Consider the following 16,031-nt stretch of genomic DNA (forward strand, 5'->3'; position numbering starts at 1 on the left):
TTTATTCTTAGTATTTTATTAACATTGCTAAAACAATTTTACACATGTATTTGAAATTAAAAGATTTAAATAATTGCTTCATTAATAATCAGTACAAATAATAACATTTAAAATGGGAATGAATAACTTTATTGGTTCAAAATTGTTTGTTTATTCATGTTTTATTTGATTTTAGTCATGTATCTAATAAACAATTGGTTGACTGATTTATTGTAAATAAAGATTTTTAAAAATGCAAATAAAATACATTGAACAGCAGACAAACAAACAATTTTCCTTTTTCCTTTAGATTGCAAAACTTATCCTCCCTCAATTTGTTGATTCCATATAACAATATTATGAGTCGATTATATATTTATGATTTCCCTATTATAACAGCCCTGTCATAACTACAATGTGGCCCGTGACAAAAAAAATAGTAAGACACCCCTGATTGGTTTAAAAGGTCTATGAACAGTATACAATTTGAGAATTTGTCTTAAATATTCTGATATTTACAGACGTTTTGTTGTACATTTGTAGAAATTGCTCAAAGTACTTCCCACAAAGAGCCCAAGTGGTTTGATGTCTGTATGAGATTGTCAATGTGTTTTTGTGTGGTTGACAGTGATTGAGCACCAATCACGCCCCACTTAGCGAGAGCAGTGTCCCCAGCCCAATGCTTTGTGCATATGTAGCAGTCAGCCCCAAGGGAGCGGCTCAAATGATGCCAATAATATGTCAGTATCTTACCATTGGGTGGCACTGTTACCATAGTAGTACTTCTGGTGGATCACAGTGATTATGTTATTGAGTGGGAAGCTTACTAAAGAACTTTTTCATACAAATACACTATGTACAGTATTTGCCAAAATAGAGAAGATTGTTTTTCTCAAATGAATGAATGAAATAAACAATTAGAAATGATTGAAGTGATTCTATTTCCCAATGAACACAGAATGAGACACATTGTGTTTTCTAGTTACAATCAGTATTCATTTTTTTTGCCTTAACTCCATCCATCCTTCCATCCATTTTCTTAACCGCTCATCCTCATTAGGGTCGCGGGCGTGCTGGAGCCTATCCCATCTATTTTCAGGCGGGAGGCGGGGTACACCCTGAACTGGTCGCCAGCCAATGGCAGGGTACATAGATACAAACAACGATTCGCACTCACATTCACACCTATGGGCAATTCAGAGTCTTCAATTAACGTACCGTGCATGTTTTTGGAATGTGAGAGGAAACCGGAGTGCCCGGAGAAAACCTCACTCGGGATTTGTCTGTCTCGACTTGGGACTTGACTCGGAACTTGAGGGCAAAGACTTGAGACTTGCGAGTTACAAAGCAATGAATTGTTCCCACCTCTGACTCCCCCTCTCTCGTCATTAAACATGTTAAACATCAGTAAACAGCTAGACATGGCTTTGATATCCCGGATTAGAACAAAATGTGTAGGCTATGCGTTAATGCATGGGTGCTCTTTATTTGAAAAGTCAGTGTTTTTCAGCGGGTGTGACACCTGTGTGAGAGCAAAGTGGGGGAGGAGGAGGAGGAGGTGGGGCGGGGGCTTGTACATGCCCCAGATTGGCCCGGGCAGGAATTGATGATTGAATGAAGAAAGAAAATGAACTCCAACAAAAAAGACATATTTCTCATCCAGGTGAAAGAAAAGGGCACTTGCTTGAGCACCACTAGTGTTCTATCTGTGCTTGTTAATGCTTTTATATAACAGATGTTTTAGCCCAACGTCATCATGTTATAATGACTCAATGATCTGCTACTGTTTTGATGCCACTGAGTATGAGATCTATTCATCCCTCAAACAATATGAAACCAAAATATGAGAAACCGAGCTGGCCAATACTTTTTATATCCATAAGAAATCGTGTGAAGTTTGCCAACATCTCAGACTTCACACAGTGGTCTCTACTGTTTATCCTGCTACACCGATAAGAACCCAACTAGGAATAATTTCTTAACTAATTGTCTATAATCAGTAAATGACAGCTGAGCTGAACGCTCTGTGGGCGACTGAATGAGTCAAGCATGACCATGACCGATTTGTCATATAATGGGTGTTTGTCCGACGATTGCAGATGACACAGCTTTCCAGGCCAGGCAGCATATCGGACGTGAACATCCATCTATCCTTTTACTTATTTTATGTGCTGCTTAGCCTCACTAGAGTCGCGGGTGAGCTGGAGCTTATCCCTATCCTTTGGGCAAGAGGTATGGAACTGAACTGGTCACGAGCCAATCTCACAGCACATATAGACAAACAACCACTCACACTCAAGTTGACACTGACAGACAATTTAGCGTCTTCAACTAACTTAAGAAATGTGTTGAATGTGTGAGAAAGCTGGACGATCCTGGAGAAATCCCACGCAAGCACGGGGGGACCTGCAAATGCACAGAAAAGCCGGAAACCAGATTTGGAACCCCCACCCTCAGAACAGTGAGACGGATGTGGTAACCACTCTACTACCATACCGCCCTGGATGTTAACATCCATTCATCCATTTTCTGAGCCGCTTCTCCTCACTAGGGTCGCGGGCGTGCTGGAGCCTATTCCAGCTATCAACGGGCAGGAGGCGGGGTACACCCTGAACTGGTTGCCAGCCAATTGCAGGGCACATAAAAACAAACAACCGTTTGCACTCACATTCACACCTACAGGCAATTTAGAGTCTCCAATTCATGCATGTTTTAGGGATGTGGGAGGAAACCGGAGTGCACGGAGAAAACCCACGCAGGCACGGGGAGAACATGCGAACTCCACACAGGCGGGGCCGGGGATTGACTGTGAGGCTGACGCTCTAACCAGTCGTCCACCATGCCGCCTGGATGTTAACAATAATACAAAAAATATATACTGTATAAAAACATGTTTCTTTTACATTTTCAACTGACTGTATTCATTTTGAATATTTGCACAGTATTAATTTTTAATATCATTGGTTTGTTTGTACTTAGAATAAATCGACATCATAAAAAGATTGCGTCCAGGGTGTATCCCACGCTCAGCTGGGATCTTCGCCAGCTCACCAGGTCTGGATGAGCGGTAGAAAATGGATGGCTAAAATAAGAAAACATCAAGACCATAAACATAAATAGCAGAAACCCCTCCTAAAGTAAAGTTCCTTGTAATTTTTGAGATTAGAAATTCACTTGGAGCCACCTGTGCCCCTAACATAATAAAAATATTTTAAAAAATTGATAAATATAAAAAAATATATTACTATTGAATTAGAAAAAATACTAAACTTAAGGTTTAATACATTATTTTATTGTGTATTGTTCCATAACACTGGGATAACTTCTCTGAGATGTCTAGCAAGTCATTGTTTGCCTCATCCAAGGACATTCCCAAGCCAGCTATAACAGCTGACTGGGTAGCTTTTGGGAATCTTCTAAACATGGAAATTTAAAGAATCTGACTGAAGGGAACTTCCTTATAATGTTTTTCCGACGTTCGGCTTGTGTGGGGGCTTGCAAAGGGAATGTGACAGTCTCCATGTCTCCCTCTCGCTCACCTCTCCCTCTCTCTCTTTTTGTTTATATCATGTAAATAGCTTTTTGTATGAAAAAAATACCTCATAAAGACAAGATTGCTTCCTTAATTATTCTACAAAAGAGGAATTTCCACCACAAAGTTGGCGACGAGGATGGGATTCGAGGGGAGTGATTGATCATCCGAGACCAACGCACAAGTCCTATCTTCACCCAAAGAATTAGGATGGGGGGCTGCCGGGGCCCTGGATGTCGGCTATCACGTCGGGATCCAAACAGACCTGTCCTCTCCTTCAGTCAATTACAGTCAAGAAATTTAAAAATGTTCTTGAAAATTGGACCCTTTTGGATTTCACATGATGTACTGTATTATAAACAATCTTGTATTTGTTCTGCTAGGTAACTGCTGTTTGGGAATTCCTCTCTCCATCTCCCATTCAGAATCCCAAAACAAGGTCAAGTTTAGAGTCTCAAGAAACACTACCTTTCAAAGATTGGGAGAGGTTTAGTGTCAACAAACAGGTTGAAGTCCTTTAAGGAAATGAGTTGGTTTAAAGTACCAAGAGACAGGCGAGTTTGGGACCTGACGATTTCGAAAGTTAGCATCTCTAAAAGCAACACCTTGTTAAAAGACGGTGACTTTGGTCTCATGTCTTGGTGTCTCTAAAAAGGTCAGGGTCTTGACAGGCGACAATTTCGAAGACATTTGAAATTGTAAAAAAAAAATGGAGCGCTTCCCACAGGTTGGGGGAACCTTTTATGGTAAGAGTGAAATAGGCGGTGGGGAGAGCAAAAACAAAAATAATAGAGTAAGAGGAAAAATAATTGCTGAGTATGGTATGTGACATTTTGAGATAAGAAAATAGAGATAAAAAGTCCATCGTCTGGAAATGTGGTTGACTGTTAGAATTAGATGTCGAAAATGGGACAGAAGCTTTCTGACAAAAACAAAGGCAAGATACTGACAACTGTGTATCACCTCCGGGGTAATCTATCCGAGTCGGCCGGGGGGAGGATGTCAGGTTGTGGTTGCGAGCGAGCTGGGCTCAGTAACAGTAGCTTCCACAAATCGAGCACCGTATGACGAAAATCAAGGAGAGTGCCATCTGAAAGAAGACCAAAATACATCCGACCCGCAGCATAGTCCTTCACACACAGCACTGCTGCGGCTGCTTTCCCGCCTGCTGCAACACCTCACAAGAATGTAGCTCCTTCTGAACTTCTCTGTACTCCATCAACACCCTCAAAGCAAATAATGCATCTGCGGTATTCTTCCTGGGAATGAAACCATACTGTTGCTCACAAATACTCACTTCTGTCCGAGTCTAGCCTCCACTTCTCTTTCCCATAACTTCATTGTGTGGTTCATCAACTTTATTCCTCTATAGTTCCCACAGCTCTGCACATCACCCTTGTTGTTATAAATGGGTACCAGCACACTTTTCCTCCATTCCTCAGGCATCTTCCCACCCGCTAGAATTCTGTTGAACAACCTGGTCGAAAATCCGCAGCCCCCTCTCCTAGATGCTGCCATACCCCCGCAGGAATGTCATCAGGACCAATTGCCTTTCCATTTTCCTTCCTCTTTAATACCTTTCTAACGTCCCCCTTACCACCACACTTGCCTCTTCTACTCTTTCTCCTCTCTCATTGTCCTCGTTCATCAACTCTTCAAAGTATTCTTTTCATCTATCCAGCACACTACTGGCTCCAGCCAATACATTTCCATCTCTAGCCTTAATCACCCTAACCTGCTTCACATCCGACCCATCTCTCGCCCTCTGTCTGACCAACCTGTATGGATCCCTTTCTCCTTCTTTAGTGTCCAACCTGGCATACATGTCGTCATATGTCTCTTGTTTGGCCTTTGCCCTCCATCGCATCTCCATGGATTCATGCCTCCTCTCCTCGGTCCTCTCAGTGTCCCACTTCCTCTGAAGCACACCTCTTTCCTTGTATGAGTTCCTGTATTTTAAGGTTCCACCACCAAGTCTCCTTCTGCCCTTTTCTACCAAAAAGACACCAAGTACTCTCCTGCCTGTCTCTCTGATCACCTTGGCTGTAGTGGTCCAGTCTTCTGGAAGCTCCTCCTGTCCACTGAGAGCCTGTCTCACCTATTCTCCAAAAGCCACACAAAACTCTTCCTTTCTTAGCTTCTACCACATGGTCCTCTGCTCTGCCTTTGTCTTTTTAATCTTCCTCCCCACCATCAGTCATCTTACACACCACCATCCTATGCTGTCTAGCCACACTCTCCCATGCCACTACTTTACAGTCAGTAACCTCCTTCAGATTACATCGTCAGCACAACATGTAAGCCACCTTCATGCTTCTACTTTCACTCTTGTAGGCCCCCTTATGTTCTTGCCTCTTCTGGAATTTTTTTTAAACTACAGCCATTTTCATTCTTTTTGCATTGTCTACCACCATCTGTCTCTCCAAGTTCCTTTCCTGGATGCTGAACTTACCCATCACTTCTTTGTCACCCCTATGTTCGCCACCAACATGTCCCCTGTAGGTTAACAGCACCGGTGGCGGACATTGTTAACCCAGGCCACGACCGATGTGCTGTAGAATCCTTGGATGAATGCTGATATTTTTTTGGCAAAGGTTTAAGCTGGATGCCCTTCTTGGCACAACCCTCTGCATTTATCTGGACTTGAGACATGAATGCGAGATTTGCCAGTGCGCTCTAGCAGCCCAGCTAGATGACGTGCATGTTGAAAATAAATCATAACTTTCTCATTTCTCAAACGATTTTCATGAGATTTACTTTGTTTTAAATGTGAAAGCATGTGCTATTATGCAGCACATTTAAAAAAAAAAAGAGCCCAAAATATTTACTTTCACCAATGAACCCTTCCGAATTGTGAAAATATGAGTGGCACTTGCCAAGGTGAAAGGCAACAGCAAAGATCGCATTAATTTACTGTAAATTTTCATTTCATTGAATTATGCTTTTGTTTTTTTGTGGAATTCACGTTTGTTGGTCATTTGTGTGCAACTGATGTGTGGTTCAGTTTGTTTGAAAAAACAACAAACAAGATCAGTCCAGTTCCCATGATTCAACCTTTGCGGATTACCTTGACCTGGATGATTGAGAATCTACACAGACAATAAAAAATATACAGTACCTGTTCTGAATTTGAAATAAAATAATTATAATTAATAATAATAATAATTTTTATTTTTTTAAGTAAGAAGTGTTGCATAAATACGCATTCTGGACCTCCAACAGGGTTAGGCACCTCTACTTTAGTACGTTTACCACAGCAGAAAGTTACCATCCACCTGACAAAAGGCCATCAGACAAACATGCATGGTAGGTCAATTGAAGACTCTAAATTGTCCATAGGTGTGAGTGTGAATGGTTGTTTTTGTTCATATGTGCCCTGCAATTGGCTGGTGACCAATTCAGGGTGTACTGCCCCTTTCGCCCAAAGTCAGCTGTTGCAGACTCCGTGACCCTGGTGACGATAAGCTGTACAGAGAAGAGATGGATGGATGGGTGGATGGATATTATTGCTTGCAGAATTTGTTTTGGCTTGTCAGAGAGACTTCTTCCTGGGGCACTGTTGCATAACTCTGTTCAACCAATCCAATGTAATCACAAGTGACATCCAACCTCATTTCGAGGGGCGCCTACAGACATTTTGGGGTGGAGTGGCTGATGGCATTTGTCAGTGGGTGGTGGGGTGGCCAAAACCAGTTGTTGACAGGGGTGTGGATGGTGGTGGGGGATGGACGGGTGAGGGGTGGGGAGGGGGGTGATGGGGTTTCTTTTCTGCCGCCTCGACGGGTGGGCAGTGGGTGCTGATCGAGTCTTTCTGGCGGCAAACATATCGTAGACGGGAGTAGGGGGTGGTGGGTTCTTCCACACAATTTTGACACGGTGACAAAAACATGCAGTTATGATACAAGACGTTAGTAATTTTATAATCAGGGCTTTCATAAGAAATTATTTTATTTACAGTTAAGCAGCACCTGATGTAGGAAGATGCCCTAGTATTGTGTGGCTTGTCGTTGCACAAATAAGCGCAATGCCGAAAGCAAAGCACGCACAATGGCCTTTCACAAGTAAGTTTAAACATTATGTTTGTATTGTATTGTAAATTAATTGGAGTTCTACTGTAATTAGTTGTCCACCAGAGAGTGAAATGCTAACATCCAAAGCATTAGGATAACATTAGGCTTTGTTTGCACTTGGTATGAAATATGAACGAGTTGTTATCGATACTGGGTTTCAAGTTTCTTTTTCAATTGATATCTCAAATGTCAACAGTTGCATGACAATGAGTCATATTCGGAGAACGTGTTCTCTTTTATTTGTATTAGTACACTTTCAGGGGTGGTTTTTGATATGGGCAATATGGACATCCTGTATATAAGTATTTAACACGTCACTATTTTTCTCTTTAAATATACTTCCAAAGGTGCTATTGACCTGGAAATTTCACTAGATGCTGGGAACAACCAAGTAATCCATACATACAAAGAAAGTAGAACAAATAAAGTCAGGAATTAAGTTGTGTGTAAAAATTTGAAAATGGAGGAAATGTGACACAGGGAAAAAGTATTGAACACATGAAGAAAGGGAGGTGCAAAAAGGCATGGAAAGCCAAGACAAAACCTTAAATCTATCGTAATCAAACAGCAATCCCTTGTCAGTGCAAATGAATATCAGCTGGTTCAGTCCTAATTCATGGCCTACAAAAAGGTTTCATTGCCAAGGTGTGAGTCAAGACACATCTCATGATGGGTAAGAGCAAAGAGCTGTCTTAAGACCATTGCAAACTAATTGTTGCAAAACATGAAGGTGGCATTGGTTACAGGTGCATATCTACGCTTCTGAACGTTCTAGTGAGCACGGTTGGGGGCATAATATGGAAGTGGAAAGCCAATCATACCACCATAAATTTGCCTCCACCAGGTGCTCCTCGCAAGAGTTCTGACAGAGGAGTTCAAAGAATAATCACAAGAGTTTTCCAAGAGCCAAGGACCACCTGTGGAGAGTTTCAAAAAGACCTGGAATTAACAGGTACTGTTGTCGCAAGGAAAACAGTGAGTAATGTACTCCGCCGCCGTGGCCTGTATGCACAGTCACACGCACGTTTTTTATTTTAAAGGTGGATGGAATAACAACCTTACGGCAGGACAATTTCAGGTCATTTTCCGTCACATAACGGCTCAATGTGGTGTCCAGCCAAATGGGTCAGGCAACATGTTGCACAGGACAAGACTGTGTTCCTGTCTGCACTCGACATGTCCCTTGCAGCAGCTGAAGAACCCGATGAGCTTCCATCCCCTTTTGTCATCATACCTGCAATCGTGAGCGACCATATTTACCTGCCCACCTGTTTTAGGTGGCAATGTTGGGTTTGTTGAAAATGCCTTGGTCTATACTTCTGGGTTTGTTGTCAGACATATTTTAAAAAAGAAGTAATGTGATATTTGTCGCGCAAGCCTGGTGACAGCTGCTGTGCCTGCATCAAACATCAAAAGATGAGTACAATTCCATGGATTATAGTGCCATGTAACAATGCAATGTAACCATTTTTGAAATAGTAAAATAAATCAAATTTGTTTCTTTTATATACGTAATATACAGCGCAACAATATGCTATACTGTGCTGTATTGTACTCTTATATTAATACCACATTCTTGTAACATTTTTAAGGTATTGGATTTTATATTTTATTGGATACATGTAGGTCTCATACATCTGTCTGGAGACTGCTTTTCAACTTACTATCTCCTTGAAAGTATAATTTTTGAGTGAAAAAAAAAAACATTTTCAATGCATACAGATTTTTCTTCGTATTTTAGCCACATCTGACATTTGTAAAAAAAAAAAAAAAAAAAAAAAAAAAACAGCAAGGAAATCACTAAAGAATTCAGTGAGTTATGATTTTTCTTTTTGTGTGCTCATGCCAAAAGTCTCAAGAGAACTTAATGAAGTAGAGGGCAGGACGATTACATAATTCTCAAGTGACTGTACTCTCCTTAAGTACAATTTTTGGCTTGTCTGCCCACCTCCGGTCACAACTCAAAGCTTGTGATCATAGGTGAGGGTAGGAATGTAGATTGACCAGAGGCTGGGGGAGGGGTCCCCCCCCCCCCCACCCACACTTTTTGGTCTGCCTTTAATGTGCTCCATTGCTTCTTTTGTCACGTATGTTTTCTTGCAATCGGTGGTGCCTTTCCGAACATATGTTGCTTATTAGTAGCATAATTACATGTAGCAACCCATCAAAGAGTAACATGAATAACAGTATTAAAAAAACAACAACATTTTTAGAAGAGAAAAACAAATCTGTAAATATCTAAGAAGTGCAATGACTGGTTAAAACAAATCCATCCATCCATCCATCCATCCATTTTCTTTCTTTTAATTATTTACATGCACAAAGGCATAACTGCTAAACTTAATAGAATACCAATTGCTAAATAATTGTCAGAGGAATGCATTATTTGGGGAAATGTAAGTAGTTTTTATTACAGAACGTTATCTGAGTATTGTTTTCATTTACTGTGCCGTATTTCTTGCACATGAGCTTTTCATGACGTTTCTTTAGCTGCATCATTTGATGATATACAATTGTTATTTCTGAATAGTTTTGTACAAAATAATGAAATTCATAATTTTTTGTTGGTGCTGTATGAAGTTGTATCTGCTAGATTGTGTTAATGGATTAAAGTATCAACTCTGTGTATTTAAAGTTTGAGTATATTTGCCATCTTTGTAGGAAGTGCCCCCTCAGCACTGTGCCACCTGTGAACAAGAATCCAAGATACTTGAACTCCTCCACCCAGAGGCGTCAACAAGGGGAGAATAAGGAGAAGGCTTCATGGTCCCGATTGTCATTCCGGCAGCCTCAAGCTCAGCTGTGATCCGTCCCAGCAAACATCCAAGGTCACAGCTGAGGCCCCAAGAATCACATCATCTGCTAATGGCAAAGATGGTATCGTATACCTACCAAACCTTGACTGCACCTAGGAATCCTGTGCACAAAACGTAGCGACAGAACTGGTGACAGGGCAGTCCACCAGTGACGGAGTCCAATGTTCACTGCAAACAGGTTCAATTTACTGGTATAAAGTGAACCAAGCTGTTACCCTGATTGTAAGGGTCCGAAATGGTGGGGCCTGGACCCGCAAAGCACATGAGGATAAATTGGGCAAACTCACATGGACCCTCCAGTACGCAAGGGTGTGTAGAGCTGGTGCTGTGTTCCATGAGACAAAAAACACACTGAACCTCCTGGATCCAAGGTTCAACAAACAGCCAGACTCTAATCTTCAGTACTTGGTAAGCTTTCCCAGGAAGACTGAGGAGTTTTCTGACTACCACAGCGATTTTTGCAGTTATGCCAGGTTATGAAGCATCAAATTAGGACACATTTGGAAATTTCGGCTATCAAGTAGACATCACACACAATTGAACGCATATACATGTAGAGCACATGATTAAAATGGACAATGTGTTCATACTACTTTTGCTTTTTACTATTCCCGTAATGTGCAAATCTGCAGTATTGGATTGTGCCGCCGCTGTTCATTAGGAGAAGGTTTTGTAGGGGCATTCCATCCAAGTTAGTACTGAGCGGCATGTACTGTGGCAGCAGGCAAGAACTACAGTGTTTAGTTTGCAACTACTGGTAGCGTGCTGTTCGCTCAGTTTCAAGCTGCATCCATGAATGTGATTAGTGACAGCTACTGCAGCAGCATGCAGAGAAACCATATAGTTTGACAGGGTCGGGGGGGGTGCGAGGTGGTAAAGGGTGAGCCAGTGACAGGAGAGAGAGTGAGAGCCACCTCAGTCTGTGTGATCACGGATCTGCTGTATTTCTCCACAATGCCATCCCCCTCTCCTCCTCGCCTCTCTATCTCTCTGTAAACAGCACTCACCAGTCGAGCTCACTCTCTCCTCTCCTCTTCCCTCTTCTCTCTCCTCAGCGAGGATGTCATCCACAAATTCGATGAACCAGCGAAGCTCTCAGTCGAGCTGGTGGCTTCTGACAGAGACCCCACATGAACGGTTGTACCGGACGAGGAGGTACCGTGTTTAAGGAGCTGCGGGGGAAAGGTTTCAGCCGCAGCAGTCCCAGTAAGTGCTGTGCTTTACTTAAAATAGAAAAGCAGAATCTGCTCATTGAATTTAGCAGCAGAGTCTTGTTTACCATCCCAGCACGCCTCATGGATTGATTGACTGACACCACAGTGGCATGATCACATACAGTAGTATTGTTGCAGCAGTCTTCTGCAGCAGTCCTGTTGTTTGAAGAGTGAGCAGTCCTTTTGGTCACGACAGAGATGCTTTGTCTTGCTTTGCTTCTGAGCTCACTGCTCATCTTACTGTTGCGTACACTTATACAGACAGATTGCCATCCATCCCTGAGGTGGCATGTAGACAGACCCCGCTCCGTCAGTTTTGTCTCAAATTACACTCATCTATGTCAAGATCGCCGAAGTTTTGATATGAAGTGATTATGGACTCTGCCTATCACACAGGAGGATTCCGAATAAGTAATTAGGGTCAGTCATTCAGTTAGGCTCTGAAAGTCAGAAGCAAAAAGTGACAGGCTCAAGATTGTGGTTGGACGAAAGTATCTCTATGGTAACAGCGGGATTGCAAAAGGTAGTGGAGAAGTAGCTTGCTGCTTCTCTGATGCATATTCAGCTTGATCAAAAATTCCAGTACCAAATAGCCTTTACAAACAGAAGTAATATTCTTGACTGAGCACAGGAAAGAAATACTTGTTGATATAATGATGCAGTGATACATTCCCACAAGGAACTGGAATTTGTTTATTTCATAGTGTATTGTTTATGTTCGTGGTGTGAGATATTTGCTACTAATTGTAATGTGGAGACATTACAGATAAGATTACCAATGTTGGGTGAGTGGAGAAGAGAAAGGGAACATTCCACGTTCTCAAGTGTTATTTTCTCTAGAGCCTCTTTCAGAAACCAAAACCATTGTTTTTTTTGGTTTGTTTTTTTTACTGGAATTTATAATAGTTGTGTAAGTACAATCACGAGCCATTTGCTCAAGTATACAGGGGAGTCATTCTTTTTACATTTTTTAATTGACAGAGAGGTGGGATCTTTTTTTATTATTATATGCACTTAAAGTGGTGTAAAACTGCACTGCATCATATTCCGTGTTTTTTAAATATCTATATTACTTACTTTATACTTTATATACTTTGAGCATGTTGGTGGCAGCATCATGCTTTGGGCCTTTTTTGTTCAGCTGGAACTGGGGCCTGAGTCAAGGTGGAGAGAATTAGGAACAATTCAAAAACAAGTCAGCGATAGCGCAAAACCTTTAGGCTTCTGAACTACAAAACCTTTCTGTAAATGTCAGAAATAGCATACTAGAACTTTATTTGAGGTTAAATCAAAAGCTCTTTAAATGGTGGCAGGTGTGTGTGTCTGACTCCCATTTAACATGAGTTTGAATGTGATTGGATACTTCTGAATAGTGCTACGTACAAATCAGTGGTGATTTGGACTGACTCACGAGTCCGCTTGAAAAAACAAATGTTGAATTAGAGTTTTCGCATTTGGATCAAAATGAATCAAAGAATAGCACTACTTACTTTATTCTGAATTGCACGCCGCATTCATTTCCTTTTTATTTTGACCTACTGTGCATGCACAGTTGTTCATTTAGCTACCGCAGTCCCGCAGTTGAGCACATGGATCTCGAAGCCACCTACCCCGAGACAATAATTCCCATGGAACTAGGTGTCCGATGGCCGTACACTCGTAGCTCCATGAATGTTCATGGCAGACTGCGACCGTGGCAGTTGAATGGGATAAAGTTGCGCAACATTTATTCCACGCATCGTGGCAGATGATTGACGACATCTAACTAGCGGCTAACTAGCTGGTACTGAAGCTGATGTTCCCAGCCAGCCGTATTAACTAATTTTGCTGCACCGAGACCAGACACAAAGGAGACTACAGCCACAGTACAGCGAGGGATACTGGTTAAAGCAAGCCATGTTTAACTAAAAAGAAGCGTTAGGTAGCGCCGGCCACAATGCGTCAGCGTATTGTCTTCTGATGCTGTGTTAGTTTGCATACAGGAGTGAGTATCGTCAGTAGCCTATCTGATCTCTCGATGTGCCCTAAATTGCATGTGCAGAGGGTTAACTGTAAGATGAAACTTGAGTACCTGGCAGGGGGATTGTTAGTGCAACTTTTGGGAGGCAACTGTGCAGACTACAGTGTATTCTTTGATTGACTGTTGTCTTTATAGCCCATGCAGCAATGCAGGACATGGGCCACATAGCAGACTGGGATGCAACCCTTTTCCACTTTCCTCCTCCTCTCCATCTCTGACTCACACGCCAACACATTATTCAACCAACCAAAAAGAGCTCCTCGGCGGTGGCCACAGTGAATGCTGTTGTTCTGCTGTTGATGGGATCTCATAAATAAACGATGTTTGAGGAGCCTTTTATGCGCTGTAGTTACATCACTTGCATATATTACATAAAACTAACCAAAACTAAAAGGATCAATAGGCCTCGGGCACCAGTCAAAATGTGAACTGCATTTCTGGCGAACCTAGCATGTCATGATGGTTCATACCATCATCAGTCAGCAATTACTTTCACTCCTCTCAAATGTATTAAATATTATAGAGAAATACATCTTTATCAATTATTCAAAGGGGGTTTGAGCTATTCCCTCATCGTACTAAGACGTCTTGGACAAGTCTATACTTCTAACTTTATTTGAACATTTTGGGGAAGGCCGAAGGTGTGAATGTGAGTGCGAATGGTTGTTTGTCTATATGTGCCCTGTGATTGGCTGGCGACCAGTTCAGGGTGTACTCCACCTCCTGCGCAAAGTCAGCTGAGATCATAGTGAGCATAAGCGGTTTGGAAAATGGATGGATTGATGGATGGATGAGGAAGGCCGTTTTCTGTTCCACCATGGCTGTGCCCCAGCTAATTAAGCGAGGTCCATAAAGATATGGTTGGCTGAGACATACAGCACAAACCTCAGCACCATCAAACGCCTTGGGGGTAAAATAGAACAGAGATTTTGACCCAAATAATTCTGTCCAAAATCAGTGCTGTGGAATATATCTGTAATATATATATATGTAATAAAGAAAACATGTCAGACCCATGACAGAAACCTACAGCAGAAAAGGTTTCTGACTGTCAGTCAAAATGTTTTACAAAGGTAAACGTATGCAACACCCGATGTCTAGTAATACAAAAAAATCCAAATGACATGGTGTTTACATCTTAGAGATGCAAAAAAGTCACCTTTGTTATCTCGTAGGTCAGGTGATCACTGGTTCTAGGCCAGTGCTCCTGAATTATCATACGACATGTATCAGGAAAGTTCCTTGACTGGTGTAACGAAAGATATATTTCAAATCCAAACCAAGTTTTCTTCTTCAAAGTACCGTAATCCCCTGGAGTTTAATGTACTCTTCCAGATTTCTCTGTCATGCCCTCATGGACTCCTAGAAGGATTCTTCCGAGATCCTGTGCAGCTCCCTTGTCATGGTCATCTTGATGTCGTCCAAGTCTTCAAAACAGGTCCCCTTGATGACCTCCCTGAGCTTGGGAACGAGCAAAAAATAAATGAAAAAAATCACACGGAACCAGATCAGGTGAGTAGAGAGGTTGCTCCAGCACGGCGATGTTCTTCGTGGCCAGGAACTGTCAGATGCTCAGAGCATTGTGAGTAGGCATTTTGCCACGCTCGTCTCGTGCACTGAATGAAGCAAAAAAACACAAGATCTCTTCGCCGAAGTGTTGGTTGATCATCTGGCCCACAATGAAGGAGAGAACTCATAGTTTGGAGTTTGAAATACATCTTTTGCGACACCAGTCCTGGGGCTTTTCTTATACGCCTTGTACATCTTGAGCACACGCCTTGTCATGTTACTGATCACCCTGCACTTAAGTGATTCCTAAGTACAATAACACCGGTCACATTTGTGGGCAATTATTCACAGAAGAGGTAGAAGTGATGTATTTATATTTAATCAACAAAGTGCATCTACAGTAGTCCTGTTTTGACACGGAGGCCACTGTCTGTGATCTTCTGGACCGCATGTTGTTTATCTCCTGCTGGTCACAGACGGCACACAGAAGACTGAACACATGCACTAAAAGAGCACAGTCAAAAACAGATACTTTGCTTTGGAATACGCAGCAGCACCAGGAACGACAGTTTCAGTCCATTTCTCCAGTGTCCTTGTACTTAAGACTAAGATGAACATGTTACTGTAGGGAGAAGGGGGTGGAGAGCGCATGCTTTTAATATTCTGTTCGTCATTCCTCTGCCTTCCTTCTTGATCACGCATCCTGGTAAATATATCCAGTGGTGGTGTAAAACACTCTTATATCAACATGAGCAACCTATTTCTAGCAATTCTGAGCTAAAAATAGGAGCTTGTTGGTATTGCGAACTCAATAAGGATCTCCTGCAGCACACTAAGCGATCACTAATCAATGTGAGCAACGTGACTGATGTAATTGTTTTAGGTATTTCT

The 16,031-nt window shown here is 41.9% G+C and overlaps 1 protein-coding gene across 10 annotated transcripts in view; it reads left to right on the forward strand.

Annotated features, from left to right (window-relative positions):
- The first annotated feature begins 11,358 nt into the window (after window positions 1–11,358).
- LOC133400345 (citron Rho-interacting kinase) overlaps window positions 11,359–16,031 on the forward strand; it is a 50,172-nt gene continuing 45,499 nt past the window's right edge. For all 10 annotated transcript variants that reach the window (XM_061672870.1, XM_061672872.1, XM_061672873.1 and 7 more), the window contains exon 1: window positions 11,359–11,603. The gene's annotated coding sequence lies outside the window, so the exon portion shown is untranslated. The remainder of the gene's footprint in view (window positions 11,604–16,031) is intronic.

The sequence above is a fragment of the Phycodurus eques genome, chromosome 3 (genome assembly GCF_024500275.1).
Source record: "Phycodurus eques isolate BA_2022a chromosome 3, UOR_Pequ_1.1, whole genome shotgun sequence".
In the NCBI taxonomy this organism is placed as follows: domain Eukaryota; kingdom Metazoa; phylum Chordata; class Actinopteri; order Syngnathiformes; family Syngnathidae; genus Phycodurus; species Phycodurus eques.